This window comes from Vidua macroura, chromosome 1 (genome assembly GCF_024509145.1).
Source record: "Vidua macroura isolate BioBank_ID:100142 chromosome 1, ASM2450914v1, whole genome shotgun sequence".
NCBI lineage: Eukaryota > Metazoa > Chordata > Aves > Passeriformes > Viduidae > Vidua > Vidua macroura.
Window position 1 is genome coordinate 85423086 of NC_071571.1, and position 20209 is coordinate 85443294.

Below are 20209 nucleotides of genomic sequence, written 5' to 3' on the forward strand. Positions count from 1 at the left end.
ACCATTTACTTTGGCTCTGAAAATCAGAATTTAGATAAGAATGCATAGTCCTACATAACCTAATACATAACCATTTTCAGAAAATGCTGTATAAAAAGTTCAGAGCAGCTTCTGGTGGATGCAGTTGGCAAATGTCCTATTTCTGTGATAGTGAAAGGCCTTTCCCTAAATGCATTTTGAACATTCTAGAAGAGCTTTTATTTTTATTTCACGACAGAAAGCCATATGGGCAGAAAATTAGAGTGCCTTCATTACAGGGTTACCCCAAGGACCACTTCCAGAAATAGCAGAACAATTAGGGTTGGAAAGGGCTTTAAACATCATCTAATCAAATACACTAAAATGTTTTCAAAGGATGGGGCAGATTTATTATTTTGGTCCAAGGCTGAGACTCTACAACAATACAAATAAAGATGCACTTAATACAAGAACAAATACTAATAAATGCTATGATGCAAAGTTTCACATTCAAATTTCACTTGCTATTACCTGAAATAAAGATTGTTTTTGAAGACATACATAGTACAGGCAGATTATCGAAATTAAAATATGAGCTGAGTTCTAAATTTAAATCTTGGATTTCTAATTACTTGCAGATCATTTACCTAGGCACAAATACAGTGTCTTCTAGAAAGGCTGAGTGTGACAGTGAAGCCCAAAGATAGCAGAAATCAAGTGATGGTGACTAACTTCCATCATGATATCTTCCTTTCAGTGAATAGTAAAGCAGCAATTTCTAACATATTTCAGTGGCACAGGTCAGTGAATAGTAAAGCAGCAATTTCTAACATATTTCAGTGGCACAGGTGCCATTCCTGTCAGAAACAGCAACAACAACAACAACAAAAAACAACAAACAAACAAAACAAAACCAAAAACTAAAAACCAAAAACCAAACAAAAAAAAAGGCTGCTTGGTCTAACAAAAAAGGTAATGCACAAAGAACATCAAAGATGCAGGACTTATATTGTACACTGGGCACATTTGGCAAGAAGTGGGACAACATATAATAGATGCTAAAAAAAAACTTTCTCTCTCATACTTCTCCTACAAATCATTTAGCTCATGGCTTCTCACATATTCCCAAGTTGAGCTCGTCCTGTATTGCAAGGGCTTCTGACACAACGCCTGGATCTAGTTTATCTCTTGGGAAAGATTCAGCCTGAGAAGAAAAATACCAAGAATTCAGCCTTTAACCTTTGGCTTCCAGAGTGCTATGAAGAACAAAGACATCTTTTCACAGGACAACAAAGTGATCAGCATTACATCATGCTTTGGATTTCTAGAGGAGATGAATTTACAAGTTTCCTTTTATAAAAGGATCTCATTTTCACAGCTTTCTTTCTTGCTGTTATGTGCCGTCATAAATGAATGCTCATGTAAACTGGGGTAAGGGGGGTAGCAGAGGGAAGAGGCGGGGCGATATCCTTGCCAGTGCTTCAGATACCAAAGCTGGAACAGCAGATTTTTGATTCTTCCCTTTCAGAGAAGTCCACAGAACTGAAGCAGGCAAAGCAAGTCCTTCCCCAGTACAAGGTCTCCTGCTGAGACATTTCCACATTTTCTCTTCTTCAGTTTATGTTACCCTTTATTTAGGATCACTTTGAATCAAAGCCTATCACACTGAAAAAGACGGAGACACATGGATACAGCAGAGTCTAATTTGACCCAGTCCCTCCCTATAAGGCAATCTTACCATGAGGAAAGAAATAGAAGTATCTTAAAGTTTAGAGATGCAGGAGGCATCTCAGAAGAGATAGAGGTCTTTCTGTTCAAAAGTAAATTGCTCTGAGATGATTGTTTCCCTTTGTTATTTTTGATCTAATGATGCAAAATTGCTGTATCATCAATCTTCAATCACCAGACCAATAAAGGTGATAGCAGAGTGTGTTTTGGCCACCTCCTCTTGAGAGGTGATAATTAGAACATTGATCCTGAGGTTTTCTGATGATGTGATTTGGTGGTGCTCCAAACTGTCTCCGTTCTGTCACTCTTGTAAAGATGCAGTTTAAAGAGAGAAACAAAACATATGCCAACCCAAAACCAAAAGAAAGCAGCTGCTGCTATTAAAAAAAAAAAAAAAAAAATACAAGAAAGGACCTTTCACTGAGGTGTACAAGAATATTCTTTAAAAGAAATTATATGGGTTTTGTCAAAATGAGCCTGCTCTCATACATAATAAATATCTGAAGTGGCAAGTTTGAATGACAGAAAAGTACCAACTGCTTTTTTATTTCCCCTAGACATTGGCAAAACTTATTATGTCTTAACTTTAAATTAAAAGAAATTAAAGCACTTATACAGTGAAACAAAAAAATCTTCATCTGCCTTGTGCACATTAGACTACTCCCTGTCTCTGGAGAGTGCAGCTACAAAATGAACCACATACAGAGCAGGTGACATTTCTCAAGGCATGGCTAATTTCACTCTTTGTAGTTGTGATGAGCAACTCAATTCTTCTCAGAGTCGCCAGCTGACAGACAGGTCTTGTGACACTTACCTGCCCCAATTTTTAGAGCTCCACAAAAAAAAGAATGGATGATAAAAGAAAGCAGCAGGCACAGTCAGGCCACCCTATTTTAAGATTATCACTAGTCATTTCCACTGGCAGTAGAAAATGTGCTAGTTGCACTAATGACATTAAAAAGAGATTAAAAGTAATTAAGGAATGGCAGTGTGTGGTGCCAAAAGAGGTCAGTAAGGTAATACGCTGTCATAAGGCATTGTGAAAATGCCAACTACTCAAAGAACTCAAGAAATAAAGGTAGCTCTTGAAACATGTACCTCTAATCTGAATTCCTGACAAAGACACCAATAAATACTTCCCAAAAATTGTTTTTTGTTCATGTACCAGAGCAGTAAGAAAAATGGATAGGGATTGTTTAAATGCATTGAAACTTGTGGAAGAAAATAGGTGCTTCAGCTTACAGTACTCCCAAGAACATTTGGTCAATTTCTTTTTTTCCCTTATGTCAGATAATTAAATGTTTCTTTATGAAGAATTTTTTTGGTAAGGATTTGTAATTCTAGACATGAATGTGACACTCTTTCTTAGTAGGTTTCAATTCAAAGCCCCAAAGATACCTGTCTGGGAAATGCAAAGATAGGTTTGACACTTAACTATGTCCATTGTAGAGGAATTTATAACCATTCCTTCTGCATTTCTGCAAGTACCCTCATGACCAGAAGAATTAACTATTTTTGGGTAAGGAAACTGAAACTGAAGAGCAGACTGACCTGCCCTACACTGTAGGAGCTCATGTTTCTAATCAAGACATGCCACTGTTTCAGTTGTAATGTTTTAGCCACAGTGATGTGGGTTTGTTATGATGTTTACAGACTAATGACAATTGTAACATTATAGAGGGTATTGAGGAAAGTCACTTTCTCAGAATTTTATTTTCTTAGCAGAAGAGGACTTGATAGGAAATCAGTTCAAGTCAAATACAGTTGAATAAGATCTGAGAACTAGGACTTAAAAGCCTCTGTTTGAGAGGATCTTAAATAGACAAAGATTGTTATGCTGAGGGTAACAAAAATCAACTAATAACCAAGACAGCTAAAACTTAATTGACAGAATCACCAAGATCCTCAAGCATTTGAGGAAAAATTTAAGGAGTGAGGATCAATAATTTTCAAAATCCCTAACCTTAAGCAAGACTTTCTGCCACAGTTTCAGCTGTACAAATCAGAGATTTGCCTCAATAGTTATTTTTTCCAGCCTCAGTTTATTTCTCTGTTGCCAATATGAATATCACCACAAGCTGTGGAAATAGTCAGCATATACCTTTCCATCCTAAATCCAGGTTCAGGAGAAAATGTAATTAGCTATGTCATGCATGCACTCCTGACAGGGGGAAAAAACACATCTGAGAATTCAGGTCTTGAACTTTAGCCCAGAACAGGATGCTCAAAGCCAAGAACCAAAACAGTGCACACCATGAGTAGTTCCTACTTTTTCTCCTCCTTGATTGAGTTTTGCCCAGGTGTTCAGAGACTACACCATTAGATGATAATCTCCTCAGAATTCACATTGCAAGAGCAAATCAAGGTGACTCTGTTCTCTGAGGTGGTTCTTCAAAGACAAATCTTAGTCAAACACCAAAAACCTATTTTCCCTCCCTTCAAGGCATGAGGGTACAACAAGATTTGGTATGTGCATCTTATCAAAGCTCCTCTTGGCACCAAAAATTAATTCACTTCATCTGCAATCTCTCTGTGGTTTAGCTTACTTCTTTGCATCAGATCAGGTTTAAATTGGAACTTCTTACAGACCAGCTTATAAAAGAAAACTACCATAAGAAAAGCCAGCTTGCTATCTTAGGGCAAACAGCAAATGTTAAATAGCACTGGAAACAAATACATGGTGCTATGACATCTGCTCTGATTCAAGGTCATTACCTGACTGCTTTCTGTACCACAGACTTCATGGAAACGGGATGCAACAATTGCTGGAAAGCAGGGACTCCCTATTGAGAGGGTTGAAGAAAAGAAAGAAAGCAAACATCTTCTGGCTTTTATCATTATTTATGTGGAAAGGAAGAGGCCTGACATCTCACAGCTTGTGTGTGGGTGCACAACAGACATGCAAAATGTTAAGCACTCGGAAGGAGGAAGAATCTGGGCCCTACCAAAAAGAAGTGCTGTTCATTTTGTATTAGAGCTAATTAACTTAAAAGCATTTTTCCAGGGGAACTTTCTCTCATTTCAAACACTCCTGTTGGGGGAACCAGGAAGAAGTAACTGATGAGCAGGGACACAAACCCGTGATGCATCTTACATGGTTGTGCCTTGCCAATGAAATAATTGTGCATGAAGTTCACTGGATAAATGCCCATTTCATGTATATACCGAAAGGAAAAATATCTCTTCTGACTATACTGGAAGTAGTCTTTTCCCAAACATGTCTCTCTAGCCAAGCTGACTTTTTATAAAATAACATATTCTAAAAGAAAAACGGTAGAGAAAAACCCAGTATTTTCTCTCTAACACCCCACAGTGCTGGTGCAGCCTGGTGCACCAGTGTCAGGCGGAATACCAAGATCTGAGCTTTGGGAATCCCACTGCACCAGTCAGCACAAAGTAACCAAGTCTCTCGGCTAGTGATGCAGTATGGTATCTTAGGGAGAAAATCCCAGCAAACCCACATAACCAACCTCATCTTTCTTAGCTAACAACTGTGAACTTGTCACTGCTATTTTTCTGATTTAGAAGGTTTCAACAATGACTCTTAATATTGACATCAAAACAAAATTTCTTGAAAAGCCCTAAAGATTAGAAAGGAACAGATTCTCCATTCCATTTAGGGGAACTGGAGGGTAGAAAAGGTATATCTTCTCAAGTGAGCATTGGGCAGGCCTATCCCTTCAGTTCCTAGGTTAGGATAATGGGCAACACAAGAAATAAAACCATTGACTGACTTCCTGATGGATCCTGTGATAACAGCATACTCTTAATTCTCAAATGGTGACAAAAGCTCTGAGATAGTTGGGTACCATTTCCAACCCAGATACCTCCCTAACTTCCAAGGAGTTTAACCTAAAAATGAAAAAAAAAGACTGCTGCTGTGGAAATCTGAGTACCAACATTTCTACCTTTCCAGTATGACAATTTTTTTCTCAAAATGAAACCAATTCTAGACTGGTGACAAACCTTACTAGAAGCCAAGTTCATTCCAGTCATAGGAAATTACATTAAATTTTCCAAAAATGGCTTGTCAGGAGCTCCTATCTTGTCCAGCCCAGCTCCTTTCACAGTTGGCTTGTGTGTTCTTGTAACATGGGGCTGCACAGGGCATGTTCATGCTGCTGCTGGGGTCTGCTTGAAAGAGTTAATATTCACTTCAAATGGTGACATAAAAGGACTGGTTTTCTAAGAGTGTGCTTGTTTTGTTTCACAGCACTGTACTTCAGGTTATTCTGATACAACAACTCTTGCTGTAAAGTGCCAGTAGGTCTTCATAGCAATTAAGAAACAATAGTTACGTGTACAGATGGCTACAATTAGCATGAACTGTTGCCTTGCCCACCCACTGCACATTACCAGCTGGGTCAGACATGTGCAAAAGTTTTTTACTGAGTTCACAGGAAGAAAGTATGAACTTAAGTAATTAAAAATATCAACCCATCTATGTTTCAATAACTTAAAGTAAAAGTACTTAAAAAATAAAAGAACCATGCACTCCTTGAGGGAAAAAAAACACCACCACCAACAAAAAGCCGGGAGGTGCCACAGGAAAAGAAATATTTAAGCAAAGCTCAACAAGAAAAGCACTCATAAAAATGACACAGCATCTTCAGTAAAACTCCAGGCAGAGATCTTCTAGCCATTTCCCAAATTCTTATATTTTCTTATCAGTGTTATCATACATATCTAACAACTAATCAGAAAGTTCAGAGCTACAACAGCAGCAAGTTGTGTTGGACCGACCGCAACCGGCAGTGCTACGTGTCGGCTCCTTCGGAGGGACAAAAATTCCTACAACTCTGGCTGTGCATCGCCCTCTAGTGACAGTCACCTGCCGCCACACTTGGCTTGCTCAAGGCTTGGTGCTGCCGTGGGGCAAAGCCTTAGGGCCAGGAAAGCCTGTTAAAAGTGAAGCACAAAGAGCCAGTCATTGCACACCAGCTTCAGCAAGAGACCAGAGACAAACGAGAGCTGCAAAACAGTGAAACAAATCCAGCTCATCCGTCTACCCATCCAAAGTTTTTGTATAACGTGTACTGAAAAACTAAAGTGGAACACAGTGCATTTACTCTGCTTCGGCTTCCTCAACTTTTCCTGAAAAATTAGGTTTAAGGAATCCTAGAAAATAAAATTCTCATTAATAAGGTCATCTGGCTTTCTTGAAGTCCAAGATTTTTTAGTTTCAATTCGGTTCAATATGAATTTTCACTGCATTCAATCAAATCACTTAGGAAAATATAAACATTATGCTTAAAATTTAAACTATAAAACTTATATTTATTCGTTCCTCCAGAAAAAAAATTTCATAGAAATCAATATGTCTTCATTTTCACATTTTTCACAGAAAAGCCTTCCCCACAGAAATACACTAACTCATATATTATGCATTCCCAGATTGATACCCTGAGAGGAAAAAACAAAACAAAATAGGAAAACAACCCCACAATTAAAAAAAAAAAAATAAATTTACTCCAATTTAGCATGGAAAAAATTATACATAAAAGATCAACACTAAATTGAAAAAACTTGAAAACCAAATTAGACTTCTTAGGATGTTCTTGTAGCACACACGAAGAGTTTGTCAGGCACCCTTACTGAATCTCATGGTACCTGGCCAATACACACCTTCAGTTAATAAAAGGAGGCTGCTTCCAAAAGTAATTTCTTTTAATCTCAAATACTTGAATGCAGGGCAGTCTGAAGAGGTAAATGAAAAGCTTCCCATAAAGTTAGAGCTTCCCTGACTGTGTTTCTGACTGCCTCTCCTGCAGATGTCCAGAGAGTTTCAGCAGCCACCAGTGCCTCTGCCCATTTGATCTGTCCAATCATTATGTCCAATCAAATTTAGAGCCAAATAAGGCCCTGTAACATATACAGGCAAGGAATAAGATTATTCCAATAAGATAAATACCTATGGTACTCTTACAGGGCAAATACTCCTCTAAAAGTGTGAGTAAAATGAGACAAAAAGAGTTTTCAAATGAGTTTGCCAGAGCTGGATAGAGAATCTATGTCTGCTGACTTGCTTGTGAGGCTGCACTGCTTTGAAGAGAAATTTGGTGAGATTTCACACTAGTCAACAATATTAAGAGATGCATATCTACATTAGCACAGAGAATGTTTAAACATTTGGGATGTAGCAATCTAAATAAGTTCGTCATAATAGAAATGACATAAACAGCTCCATGGTTATACACTGTTACTCAAATCCCATGAGCCTTTCCATTGCATTTTGAAGCTACCATTAGCTTCTGTGGCCAAAAGCTTCAGAAACAAAAACTATTATTTCTCTTTCTCAGATATGAGCTACAATACTATCTATTTTTATAAAAGTTTTGCTGAAAAAGAGATGTTCATACATTACCATAAATCAACGAACTTGAGAACTTAGGAGTACTTTAGCACTTGATTTGTAGTTTGCACTGCTCTCCTTTTGCGTTCCCCAGCAGCACATCACTTGTGTCACTGCTCCAGTAGGATTTAGAATCTTCCCAGCTTTAGCATGCTCCTTTGACTTTCTGACCTTCAGTTTTTAAATGCAAAGTCACTGGCAAGATATCTCAACTACACTCACTCCAAAGCTTGTGGGGATTACCTTCAGTCAATGCTGAAGAGCCCTGCAGGAGTGATCAAAGTTTAATCTGTTTCTAATTAAAAGCTGATCTGCTTGACCCCATGATCTAAAAATATCAAGCTGTTTATATAAACTGATTTTTATCTTTTTTTTTTTTAATCCCCACGATTTCATAACACAGTCAATAAAAGAACACAAGGCATCAGAAACTGTTGTTTTTAAATAGGTACAGGAGGTTATGCTTCAGAATAATCAACATTAGAAATTTCAAGAACAATTAGAAGTGCTAGAAGTGAAAAGAATGAAGAGGTAAGTAAGTGAGCTCAGATAAACATGACCATTTTTTCACTATAGAGAGCAAAGGCAATTTAAAAAATAGCAATAGCAATACTATAAACAATCACTGTCTGTGTGATGTACTTAATCTAAGAGATTTTAGGGTTTGACTAAGCAAAAATGGAGAGATAAAAAGAAGTCTATATGCTACCCACAAGGGAGACCATGCAAGTAAATGGCACTGTTGTTAGGTTTTATTATATAATATTTTCTAGCTAATATTAGGAAACAGGCACCTGATATTCTGGCCTACAAAGTACTTGAGAACAAGGATTCAGCACTTCCTCTAAACTGGTTTCCCTGAAATACCCTTTTCTCTTTTTTTTTTCCAATTAGACTTTTTTCCTCTTTTCTATTCAGATGGAACAAGGAGGTCTTCTATTTGATATATTTTTTAACCAAAATAAAATTAAAAAAAAAAAAAAAAAAAAGAAGAGAACATCTTATCTTTTAAGTAATATTCTTTTTTTTTTACATAAAAGATTGAGATTTTCTTATCTCTGAATGATGATGGCCTTTTAAATCACTGTGATAAAGAAAAAAAAAGTTTCTCTAGAATATCCGATTGCTAAGACATTTTTCAAATGCAGCTCATAATTTTCCAGATAATTAGTGGAGCTTCCACTGTGTGCTGTGATGTATAAACTCCAGAAACCCGTATACTGAGATGAAAAGGTCTCATTATCAGGTGCTGAGCATCTTATATGACTCTGTATTTTCCTTTGTAATCTACTTGCATTTGCATGGTCTTTTTCCAAACTCTGCATTTGGTATTAGAAGCTCCATGATAACAAAGTTCCTCTTTGACTCACATCCAGCACAGTGGATTACAGACATGTTTGAGAGACTTGTCACACCAAGAATTAGGGTTTTCATCTGAAAGCTCCTTATAACTAGAGGCAACAGGATTCCAGCATTTACAGGGTTCCTGTAAGCATTTTTATAAAATTTTGGAAGAAACTGGATGAATTAAAGCCACTAATTAATTTAATAAGTTTGTGCACAATACACAGCTGAAAACATTCAGCAGCGTTGTTCTTAGGACACACAAGCGATACACGAACATGACTTAAACATAGAAATTCCACTTTAGACTTGAAGGTGGAGCTTACATTATATTAAGAAAACATAACTTGCTTTGTCAGAGGCAACGGTACCATTTGCCTGGAGAAACTGGAAAAGATTTCATGCATAATTTCATTTACCTACCTCTTTATTTTCCTACCAGTGTAGAATCCTTCTACTAGAATTTGTAAAGACAATTGTGGACACCCTGAATGTCCAGTGAAACTTTCTCTTCTCCATTGTACCATTTTCTTTTCTGACACTTGGCCACATTTATGCGCTTTCAGCTTATGCTGCTGCGGTGCACTGTATTTGAGGCTGTGACTTATTATGACAAAGAAAACATGATTTTAAATGCATGAGCTATTGACTCATTTGTTAAACAATCTACCAGCAAATAAACTTGCTTCAGTGATTCATAATTCATATTGACTGGTGTTTGCTGCTCAAAAAGAGCTTAGGATCTTGGTCATCTCAGCCAGAGCCAATTGTCCTAATTAATAGCATTAACTTTAGGGGTGTGTTTAAACAAAGATTGATTGCTGCCTGCTCCAGCCATCGGAGAACACCAACAGATTTGAAGCAATATCATTTTAACTGCAAAAATTCCCTTATTCATGTTGTAGATGCCACTCAGTAAACCATATACTACTGTGCTGCTTTCCCATTTTGCAGGAGACACAAAACCTTACTGTTTGAGGAGGGAACATGGCCTTAAAAATATTTTCCCCGTCACCAAATGCTATGTTGTTAATATATTGTAAATAAAAAGTCACATGTAAGGTATTTCTATTTATATGTTAAAGCTGATGGTTTTTGTTATATATATACTGTGTTGCTAGAAGAGATTGTTCGGGTAAGGATTGGTGTGTGTTTGTATACAGACCCTAAAACTCCTGAAGTCTTTTGCTGTCCAGAGAAATGTGGGGTTTGTAAAATTTACAATAGCACTGGAAAGTAGGTGAAGTTGTAAAAAAGTGATGGTGAATTGCCTGACAATAACGGGGTTGATCTCTTTCCAGAACATGCACTTGTATTCTGTTTTGATCAATTTTCTTGCAAGCATACAATAAGGTAAGAATTGAATGTCAGTGCAGTTGTCTCACAGAACTAAAGTGTATGAATAATGAATAGTAACTTGAAAGCAGATACTGCTAGTGATCATCCTAATTATATATGTGTTATATTCTAAAATGATATGGCAGTTTTCAAATATTCACATTTAAAGAAAGGAGAAATTATATTGAAGAAAATATGGAGAATATTTTATTGGTTGTGAATCATGAATAGTCTGTAAGGAACCTTAAAAATCATCTCATTCCAACCCCCTCCCTCTGAACAGGGACACCTTCCACTAGACCAGGTTGCTCAGAGCTCCATCTAACCTGGCTTTGAATATTTCCAGGGGTAGGGCAGGTTTCTCTGGGAAGCCTGTTCCAGTATCTCACCACCCTCACAGTGAAGAATTTCTTCCATATAACTTATCTAAACCTACTCTCAGTTTGAATCTATTCCCCCTTGTCCTGTCCCTACATGCTCTTGTAAAAAGTCCCTTTCTGTCTTTTCTGTAGGCTCCCTTCAGGTACTGGAAGGCTGCAATTAGGTCATATCTAAGGTTTCTCATGAAAACTCAGATAAACAATCTTAACTGTATCTTTAGCTAGTTGAGGCTTTTCAGTGACAGCATCAAATGAAATTGGTAAAGTGCAGCCTGGGCTTGAGCAGGAGAAATTCTGTTGATTATAGCTGGTTTTACACTTTGCTAACTATTTATAGTCTTTTTCACAGCACTATTTCCAAGTAATTTCCATTAGAGAGCTGTGCAGATCAGGATCATATATTTGCTGGACTGTGTTTTGCTGAAATAAATTTTTACCTACCTCTAGATAAGAACCTGGCTTTTGAGATACATACTCATGGAGTGACCGGACTGTGAATAACCATTTGAGAGTTCCAGGTACTTGTCACTTGCTGTGGATCGTGCTAGTATAGATATTGTGAAGGACCCCAAGCTCTTGCTGATAGATAACTGAGCTCACACAAATGGTTGTGTTGGATAAATGATATTGGGGCAGGGGTGGGTTAGCAGTGATAGATGGGAACAATCATATGTCTCTGTGAAGCTTTTCTCCAAGATGCTTGTTCATGAAGATTTAGGCAGAAGGCACTGATGCTTTGCTTACAAGGTCATAAGTTCTGTCTTACTACTCAGGTGGAAGAGCACTCCTGAACAAGGGGAAAAGCTTTCACTTCCACTAAGCCAAACATATTTTCCCTAAAAGCACTGTTTGCACAACATCCCCACCTCTGTAGAATTAATACAGTTGTAAATATAGCTACAATTATGGAAATACCTACTTCCCTCTTTGCTCCATGCTCTGTTTGGTCATCATTTGTAGTTCTCCCATATGGCTTATTACTCCAAATATCCAGTCACTACAGCTAATGATAACAGCAGCAACCTCCAGCATTAAAACTAGGATCTATTAAGAAGAGGGAAAACTTTAACAGAAAGAATTGCCCATTTGGAACAACTTAACATTGTATAAAAGACAGTATAGTAAGTCCTGTGCCAGAAGGTTTGGCATTAGTTTTGGAACATAAGGGACAGCTGTCACCTCAGTATAAAACAAGCCATAGCAGCATCTGTTGTCCAAAGGAAATACTTCACTGTATATTTTAAAGAAGAAAAATTAGAAAAGGGTGAAATATCCTGGGAAAAACCTCAACAATGTCTCTTTTATTCAGACCTCCATCTTGGGACTTGTTGCGAATTTATGAGTAGATGTAATTACTCCCTCCCATTGCTATCCAGGTGCCACCAAAGTTGTTTCTGGACTCAGCTTTGGCCAGTGGTGGATCTGTCTTGGAGCCAGTTGGTCCTGGGTCTGTCCAACATGGGGACAAGCTTTAGGTGTATTCTCACCTGCAGCTCCCCAGGTACCAAAATCTTGCTACAGAAACACAATTCAGTCTCCTCTGCCATTTCACAGAATCAAAAAATGGGTAAGATTGGAAGGGACCACTGAAGATCAACTATGTAACACACCTGGTCAAGCAGGGTATCTTAGAGCTCATTATGCAGGATTGTGTCCAAAAAGCTTTTTGAAACATCTCCAGAGATAGCAACTCCACAACCTTCCTTGGCAATCTGCTCCATTGCTCGGTTACCTGTACAGTAAAGAAGTTCTCCCTCATATTCAGGTGGAATCTCCTATCCATCAGTTTCTGTCCATTGATTTTCATCTTACAGCTTGTCACCACTGAGCAGAGCCTGGCTCCATCCTCCAGACTCCCTCCCTTCAGATACTTAGATACATTGATAAGGTCCTCCCTCAGTCTTCTCCATGCTAAACAGGCCCAGCTCCCTTGGCCTTTAGCTATGAGAAGAGAAAAGGAGAAAGAAGAAGAGCGCAGTCAGCAAATGGTTTCTTTAGCCTGAAACATCTCTGACTTTGGGGCTGTTATCTAACAAGCCCCTGAGCGCTACTGCTGTCTTTCCTTGTTTTATTGTACTTAAGAGTGTTTACTGCCCAATTTTGAAAAGAACTCCAAATGAAGCAGTTACAGGGGGGGACCTTGGTGCTGAAGGTCAGCTCTTCTTGTCAGAACTGCAGTCTCCTCCTTTTCCAGAGGAACAGCTCTCTCTGACTTCCTTCCTTCATCTGTTGTTTTTTCTCATGAACTACCATGTAGGGTCTGGCTGTTTCTTCAGTGACACCTTGGCTTGGGAGTTGTTATGAATTTTGAGGTAGATGCCACCACACCCTCCCATTTCTGTGGGAGCACAGACTATTGATCATAACTGCTGCTTACAAAATTTCCACTGAAATAGACATGTATCGCTGTTTTCAGGAGTGATGTGATTCATGCCTGTCTTGCATCATCTTCTGCAGTGGCCAGTCAACCACAAGCTGAGGGAATGCTGAGATGTATGAGAGTGATGGACATGGACTTCCATATCTTCTTCCTGAGGTCAGTTAATAAAACTTGTGCTAAATCATAGAGCCTTTATGCTGAAATAGCTATAATGCATTTCTATGCTCTCTTTATTCCCATACACCAAACTGGTTACACTGAAATGGTAGAGAAGTAAAACAAGGAATTCTTCTAGGGTTCTTCTTCTGCAGCATCTGCAAGATAGGCAGAGACATACCCTGAGAACAGTTGTTGAAACATTTTAAAAGGCTGGGTGATTTGATTTATTTTTATGGTCATCACTACTCTGTGACTAAGATGTTTTGATAAAGCAAAGTTATTGATTTAAAACTCAAAAAATGTCATATTTGTTTATCTCTGAGACAGCAGTTAGAAAATTAGACTGCTTGCATTCACTCATGTTGGGCAGACGATTTCTTTTCAAGATATGCCTCTGAGGAAATTGTAGTTCAGTCATGTTTGATAGGAAAACTTGTTTTGGCAGAATTTTGATTTACTTTGCAGTTTAAATTCCAGGCAACTTTGAGAATATCAAGCTGTCATGCCAAATCCAGTACTAACAACAGCTCTTATTTATTTTTCCTAATATCATAAATATTAATAGAATTTTTCAATACAACATAGTTTTCCATTCATTAATTTCAAAGGCTTTAAAAATGGTTAAAAATGCTCTTTCTTTCTGACAGTTAAAGGATTTTAAGCATAGAATTTTTCACCCTTGATTGTTCAAAGGCTAACTTAATTGCTTATTTTCGGAGATTATTTCTATGCTTTTCTTGAGTTACTCATTAAATACACAGACCGGATTTATATCCATACTGGTGGTAGTTAAATTGATCTAGAGTTGCCTAGTGAGGTGGAGAAGTCTGGATTACCATGGATCTCTACTGGATTCTGACTACCTATTTAACAGGAAATTATTTGCCCATTTTGAGTAACACTGGATTTGAAAACAAGAGACAAACAAACTATTTCTTTGCAATAGAGATTAAAAACAGAATTCTGGAACCACTGGGTGTCACTGCTTGACTGCCTTTTGGTGTTAGAAATATCTACAGAGGTCTGAGAAAACTAAAAATAATCTGCAACAGCTCTGAGTAGTTGCATTAATTCACTGGGAAAATACTTAATTGCTGTTCAAGAAACTGCATTTGTTGTTAGTATCACAAGTTCCAGGAAAACCTTTCTACTTTGCTTGCAAAATGATATCTTTGAAATATCTAATTTGTTTAGACTGGCTTATTTTTTCTGGCAGCTTATAGAATATCAAATGTTATTTTGTAATAAATCATCAGGAGAATTTCTGAATACAATGACACTGAGGCAGGAGGAAAAAAAAAGATGTTTATATTTACTGAAATAATTTGCCCTTTCTTGATGTTTTTAACCCTCTTCAGATTATCAGCTTACTAGGGCATAAATATTTTGAAAAAAGAATAGAAATTCTGAACAAAACTAAATGAAAAAGGAAAAGTCCTAAAGATATGTGGTATTGTTGTTTCCATTTACAGACTCTGATCTTTTAAAGGCATAATTTGAACACTTGCCAGAGAATGGGGGCTGATCCTGCAACCTGAAAGCAAAATCTGTAATTACAGTGGTAGTTTGAACCAAGCCAGACTGTAGCTATAGTTTCACCCACTCAATGGACTTACTGCACATAATATACATCACAGAAAAGACATACTAAGAAAAATATTAATTGTCAAATTAAAGTGCTGTCCATCAATGCATTACAACAGCACTGCTTAATTATCTTGGTGTATTTAAAGTCCCTGATGATGCCAAAGGTATAATTAAGGAAAAAGCAGCCCCCCTCCCAATTTCTCATTGTTGTATACCTTTCTTTTTAATTTTTTTTTCTGCATTTCAGAATTTAAAATTTAATTGGATTGAAATTAATTTCATAACTTTAAAATCCTACTCAAAAGTAAGGAATCTCTTCTCATATTTATAGTTTTTCTAGAATTCCAGTCAATACACAAACAACAGCCTGTGTCTCATTACTGAAGGTTTGGAGCTAGCAGTATTGTAACCAGATCCAGTTCTTGCCTTGATGGTCTGCATCGATGGCAAAGAAGCCTATTCAGTTACTGGAACATCACAGTGTGGCATTGTTGCTCATCTTTAAAACTGGGAAATGAGTTTTCTGCCATTTTTTTAAAACTGAGTGATGAGTTTTCTGCCCTTTTTGTGTCCTGTTTTATGTTGCATAATGTCCTGATCCAAAGTTAAAGACAGCATATTACTCCATATTATAACAGTAGGACCAATTGCTCCAGAAAAATCAGCTAAGGTTTCTCTGAGCCCCTTTCATTTAATTCCATTTTCCTCTTGTACACGTATTTCGATATTCAGCACTGCTGCTTTGCTGAGAAAGTTGCAGCCCCTAGCTCACTCACAAAGCCCCAGGAACCTCCATAGCTGTGAGTGCTTAAATCAAAACTCACATAAAGCTAAGAGAGTATTTCTGTACATCTCAGAGAAGGTGCAGATCTCTTTTCCAGAAGGCTTCTCTAGAAGCTCATTCAAAGACTTTCAAACAGAAGAGGAATAAGCTTCCACTTGGATAGCAAGTAATTGACAGGGAACAGCTGTTGTGCCCCTTCTGTTAGATTCTGCCCTAAACCCACAGATATTTGCACCTGAATGACTGGAAAGGAAGTAGCAGGAAAATCAGTGTAAATATAACAAGACTCAAATACTATTTGGAATATAAATTGCTTTTATAAATTGAACTTGAAACCTAAATATAGCCAAGCTCAACTGAGCAGAACCTAACCTAAATTTTCTCCAAAGAGCATCTGCATCTGGGAATCTGATGAAAATCAAGAATTCAGCTGAATCTGGGCTGGTGTTACTGTGGGTGTTTACTTTGCTGTGGAAAAGAAAAACTATTTCAACAAGAAACAGCACAGACTGGTAGGATGTAGTGGTTGGATAGACAACAAGTATGGAGTAAGCCTTTGAACTCCAGTACAGAAACTAGGGAGCAAATAAAGGGATAAGGTTAACAGAAAGCATATGATCAACTAATTTTTTTTGAAAAATCACAGAATCTGATGACATGATAGAAATTTCTAAAATAAGCAAAAGGGAAAGTGCCAAGATTTCTATGGTGAAGTAAGAGAGAACCCCCAAGAAAGGAAATTCCTCACAATAATTATAGGCTGAGACTATGTATTCAGCAGGAAAATATTTGAATGTTTTGGGGACTGAAAATCCTAATCCTTCAAATAGGCTTCCCTCTATTAATCCTTGCAAGTATAATAAATATGGAAGAGGTTATATCACAAATAAATTAGAAGAATAGCTTTTAAGACCAACAGATCCAGCATCATAAAGCTGTAGGTATAGTGCAAACATACTTGAAATTACTCTTGCAAGTGTTAGAGCACCAATAAATACAAGTGCAGAGAGGATACATTATTTGAATATGTAATGGATGACTGCTTCACGTTAGTTCTAAAAATCTGCATTTGAAAATGTCTTCAGTATACAGCTTTTAATGGATATTTCCTTCAAAGGCCTTATCAAAACCAGGGAAACCAACACTATTTTCACAGGAAGTTTAAAATTTTCAGCAATTTTTCTTTGTAAATACAAAGAACTCAAGTCAAGAACACAGAGATTTCTTGAAAAAAAATTACTAAAAACCAATTCACCTTAAATGCTTCCAGTTCAGCCTTTTTGACATTAACATGTGTTTAAGGAACACTATTTGAAACAACAGATATGACAAAGAGCCAGAGGACACTGCATGAAGCAGAAAAGAAGTTATAGCAAGCACTTACAGTCTTGGTGGAAAAACCTGCCAATCAAAGGATTCACTACAATCTCATTAATATTTTATTTAAGATTAATTATTATAACCTGTATGTTTATTGAGTCTTGCTTCTATATATTGTTAAATTTGTAAAAAGAACCCCTTGAGCTACCACTTTTATGTTCCCTTTTTGGACTCTGCTTGTTTCACTACCTAAGCTTTCCAACATGCATCTGATATTTGACCATTATTATGAATCAATTTACCAACTCATACAATATTTTCATGTTATGTTTGTTTATTTCTTTTTCCTTAAAATTCTTTCTTGAGCTGTGGACTCCAAAACCAGATACAAGATCTCTGCCACAGCCACAATGAAATCTTTTATACTTGCTAGTGTAACCTTTTACTCTCCTGTTCTGTGCTTCTGTGATCTTTCAAGGAATACATTCACTTCTTTTCTCTATTAGAACATTCACCTCAATGAATACGTAAAGGCTTGGTTGCATCAGATTTGAAAAGTCCCTAGGCATCTCAATGTTGACAAAATTGCTTTTGTCAGAGGAAAAATACTTTGGCATTACACCATAAAATAAGTAACTAGCTTTTAAAGTAATTTTAAAAAAGAGTGGTCAATGATTAAAATACAAATAAATGCCTATGTTTACAAAATTTATGTAATTGCTTGAACTATTCAAACAGCATGGCACCCCTTATCAATAAAACAATTAATTGAAGAACAACAGGTTCACAAAACACGAACTTTTCAAAGACAGAACCATTTGACCTAGTTTTTTCTTTTTAATGAATGAATAAATGGAAAAAAGTAAGCTAAAGACTGGCCAATTGAAAATAGGAATGAAGCACACATAAAGAGCAAGAAAGTATAGCCATTGGAGCAAAATGCTGAAAGAATTGAAGATCAGAAGGTATGCTGTAGCCCAACACAAAGCACACTACTCTCTAATCAATCCTTCCTGATTCTTCAATGAGAGCATTACCTCACTCCAGGTAAAGATGACTCAACATCAGTGGTAACATAATGAAGTGGGAATTACTGCTAGCAACAGCTATTTTTCCAGCTGTGATTTGAAAAAGAACATATTTTGGAAAGCTTTTTTTTAGAATTAGTACTGTTCTTTTAAAAAACTCTTTAGTTTGCCTCATGTTTTGAAATTAAGTTGAAATATATCCCTCTCTTTAATTTTTTAAGTTGTGATAAGACCCTCCCTTGTCTATCTAACTTTCCCTACTTGAAACAGGTTGAAAAAAATCAAAGTCTTCCAATGTGTAAGGGTTAGTATCAGCACAGCTGTGGTGGTGCCTGAAACCAGGAGGAGCTGTCAGTGAAACACAGAATTTGGTGTTTTGTCTCAGCACCCCTTCATTTTCCTTGCTGAGCTGAGACTCTTTCAAGCAGCCATGTTCTTACTTTATTATTAAATTCAGAAAAATCAGCCAGTGATACTACACTTGGTAGAACAACACGTATAAAATTTTGGTGCTGCAGCACATATCCCTTTACCTAATCTGTCCCTTGAGCTGGGGTCGGCTTTAAAAAGCACTTAAATCAATACCATCTTACCTCATGCATATTTTTTACTCTATAAAAGCAGCTTTGTTCTACATATAAAATTACAAATGTTATTTCTTCCTCCCTCCCAGTTCTATCTGTCTAAAACAGAATGGTTTTTACTTTTCCATATATTCCTGCAATTTCAAATTTTGCTTTATGTTAAACAAAACTTCACTTCACATTCCCAAATGCATTGTCTTTGGAATTTATGCTAAGTGATGTTTATGAAAAAGTTGTAGTTTTTTCCCAGTTTTGCTGGCAAAAGGTTCAGTGTGCTTTGGACCACATTTTGGTATTATGCCAGCAATTTGAAGAGTGGTAGGTCTGATGTGGTACAACAGCTGCTGTGAATTTAGATATGGTTAGATGAAGATGATGGTTCTCAGCTTCTAGGCCAAAATTTTATTTATTTATTTTTCATAGCCTGCACATATGCAGAGGCAATTCTGTTTCAAGCAACATACATGTGATACAACACCCATTTCTAAGCCTTCTTTGATAGTAACTTCTTCTCTGGTCATGGAGGAGGTAGCCAGTTATAGCCACAGAATTCTCATATAGGAGGAGTCGTTAGCTCTCCCTTTTGCTTCTTTTAGTCATATCACTACCATTCTGTGTCCTTGGTTACAGCCTTTGCCACACAGGTTCATATCCTGTCCCACCTGTTGATGGAAGCTGAGGTGCCCAGTAAAGAACATTTTCCTTGAAAATAAATTTTGAAGTCAGCACATGACTCCACATTTAGATGGGGGGAAGAAACAGGATTTGAAAATGCACACTCAGCTAATCGTAGTGGAGGTAAGTAAAACGAATTGAATTGTTTGGGGAAGAAAGATTTATGAGGGGAATTTCAGCTGCAGCATTAATTAGATAAGGGAAATAATTATGGGATGCCAGTGCCAACAGAGCAAGTATGATTGTTTACAAAGTGGCAAACAGAAACAGGTGTTTTCCTTCTTATAACTTGAAAAGCACCATCCCTGAGTGAACTTAAAATTGGCTGGGTTTTCAGCTCAGATTCCTAAACCTTTATTAGCCCATTTCCCCTTTTAAGTTCCATTTCTGTAAGGCATTTAAATACATGCCTACTTTTAAGCATAGAAGGGCTGCTGGTGAAGCCAATCTGAATTCCAAAATAGCCATATATATTTTAGTACTCTGCCAAACAGAAGCTTTGAATAACAGGATCAAAGAATTGGGTATTTTATTCCCTTTACATTGATTAACCTGAGATGACTGTATGTCTCAAAGCTGCAGCAGTGACCGG